Genomic DNA, 3,190 nt, shown 5'->3' with positions numbered 1-3,190 from the left:
ATCTCCATTGACCTAAAGAATGAATCTAAACCATACAATCTATGTCGGTTTGATCCAACAGCCCATATTCACTTGAAGGGACTATAAAACCAGACCCCCTGGCCCCTGGAGGAGAGAGCCTCTCAACCCTAATTCATTATTCTCAAGGGAGAAGAAGCCTCTGATCAAGATTAGAGCCGCCACATCAATTAGATATCTAGATTAGTATAGCTACATAGGATTAGAACTAGAACGAGTCAATCTTCGATTGGTTTCTGGATCTGTCAAGAGGATTCTTGGTAATTCTCTAATTGTGCTTCTAATTGCTTTCTAATTATCTTTGTTCTTCAATATTATGAATATGACTTTGTTCTACTTCAATATATTGCTTATGACTTTGCTCTACTTGTTTATATTCAAGATTATATTGTTCTTAGTTTATCATAGTTATGTACTTAGCTTCATTGATTCTTATATAGTCCCCCTCTCGTGTATTAGGCTGGCAGAGCAATATTATTACAGGGGAGTGATTGCTATGTTTCTCATTTACCTTGCTAATATCACTATGCATGGGCGTAGTCTTGTCTCACAATGATTGCTAAGTATACTTGCACTAACTATGATAATGCTAGACTATATAGTTGAGAATAACATAGGAAATATTCTTGTAGTTCGTTCTAATTCCATGCTAATGACTTTCTAGAGTATCTAATTGAGGTGCTTATTATATTTATATGTGGCTGATCAGATTAATTATCCTTGTCACTATTCATTACTTCATATATCTTTTATGTGACACTTATCCCTGTATGAAAGAGTTAGATAATTGTTCTCAATTACATATGCAATGATAGATACTCAATCTCATATTCTATTCTGTAATCAATATTGATGGTTACTAATCCCTTCCCAGTGGTAAAAATATAAATAACGATACCTGGAATACTTCCCGGTTAAAATGCTACATCGGTATTAATCTGTGCGCTTGCAGATCCCATTCATTATTTATTTAGAAGAGCAATTGCATATTTCAATACTGCGTCTTTCATGTCATGCTGGGGATGACAACTTGGCTTAAGTGGTATGAGGGATAGGTTTGGCCTTTTTGGCACCGTTACTAGAATTAGGAATTGTCTACTTTTGGTAGTGATGTTAAGAATACCCAACAGTCTGCAAAGGTAACTCAGAAATGTCACGTTCCTCGCTACTACCATGGTCCAGCTAGTCAGGGGATATCTATGAGTACCCTAGCATAAACACCACGTTTACGCTAGCAATGATTACTCTAATACTCAACCGAAAGAGGATTAAAGTAAACTCATAAACCAAAGAACAATAAAACAAGGACTTACTAGAATTAGAAGTTGAATTACTGAAGAATCTTAGAAGCAAGCCTCGGGTTAGAAGACTTGATCCCGCAGGTATAACTCGGAGTAGACACCGATAGGCCGGCCTTCCTCCGATCTACACCTCCACTCTATCTCTCTCAATCTAGTAGAAACTAGAAGATCTATTTCTACTTACATTGGTTGCTAATCCTAAAAAGAAATATTATTTAGAGAAGAGGTTTTCCTTCGAGGGCACTCCTCAACTCTATGATAACTTCTTGTCTTCTCCAAGGGCAATGGGGGTCTCCTTATATAGTTTTCCACCTCTATGTGTTTTTGGGTCGGTAGGCGATGTGGTACTACGTTATCCTTGATCCTTTAGGTCGGTGGAACATCGTGTGCGAAGAGAGTCCCGAACGGAGTCCAGGACAGGGCTGGCGCCCTGGGCCTGGCCCCTTTCGGCCTCTGCTTTCTTCCCGTGGCTTCTGGAGTCTTCTAGATGGTAGAAAATTATGCGGTGCGTTGATATCTCTATGTAATCCCGACATGTGGGCCTTTCTTTCGTATTTCCTGATAACCCCCTGCAGAAATAGACAAACACCAAAACTCGTGGAATTCTGTCACATAAAACCCTAAGTCTAGGTGTTGGTTGTATTTGGATCCTTTTCTTTATTTATTTGATGATTATATTTGGTACTTAAGGACCGTCAACAACTCCCCCAAGCTTACCTCTTGCTCATCCCTGAGCAAGGATGGACTTAAGAGTTTCTGCAGTTTAAACCACATCTCATCTCTAGGTTAGGGTAAACTGTTAAGATTTAAACTTACTCATATTACCTTCCACCATTGGGCTTGCTACCGTCACTTGTGTCTTGAGCAGTTAAAAGATAGAACGGTCAAGTCAAGCGCCATGTCTCTTATTCTTGATCAGCTATAGCTCTGGAGTTTTTTTGTAGATTTTCAAATAAAACTCAGAGATTCCTAGTATGACTCTCTCAGATCTCTCTTTTGTGGTATTTATGGATCCTTACCAAGGCAGTAATGGTATATGCCTTCTCTCAAAGTATGTGGTATTTTTGGTATAATGCATAGTGATATTGCCTTCTCTCTCACCCTACTCTAATAAGGTTTTGATATCTGGAGCTCATAGGTGGGAGACAGCTAATACATACTTACAAGATATTTATTGCATAGTCAAACCATGGATCCAGAGAAACAAGTCAATAAGTCAAATCAAGATGTGCATGTGTGGCGAATGAATGGTGTATGGTGATGATGGTGATAACAATGGTGAAAGTCTAATTCTAATTTTGCTCTTTTAAGGGGATACATACCTGTTCTTGCACTTGAAGCTTTTTAAGGAGAATGAGATGATCTATATTTTCTTTTTTTCTTTCCTCTCAGGTGGGTATCTGGTACCCCTAATTCTACTGTCGGACACTTGTCCATTTTTACCTCTCATCTCACTTTTTCTTTTCTTCGAGGTTCCAGGCACTTGCCCCTTTTTATTTCCTCGTATATTATTTTTTTTCTTCTTTTTTTTAGAGCACTCATCTCCTGAAATAATGTAGCAAGTGGTAGTAACCAAAGTAACTGGAGCATTTATTTCACAGGGAATAACAGGGATAGGAAAATATTTTTTGCTATTCTCTCCCGGATTAGCAGTAGAATAATTTTGGGTGAATCTGGAGATGGAAATGAGTGGATGTATGTGCTTGCGTACTTCTGGAATAGAAGCAGCATATACGAGTGAACATGCAAGTGAATCCTGATTTTAACCACATGACAAGCTCCTAAGGGTCGACACAGCTTGACCACACTCAATGCTCATAAGCAGTAAAAAGTAAATATATGGTTCATAGTCTGGAATGCGCGACCAACTA

Source organism: Sorghum bicolor, chromosome 7 (assembly GCF_000003195.3).
Source record: "Sorghum bicolor cultivar BTx623 chromosome 7, Sorghum_bicolor_NCBIv3, whole genome shotgun sequence".
In the NCBI taxonomy this organism is placed as follows: domain Eukaryota; kingdom Viridiplantae; phylum Streptophyta; class Magnoliopsida; order Poales; family Poaceae; genus Sorghum; species Sorghum bicolor.
Note: the sequence above shows the minus strand (reverse complement) of the source record.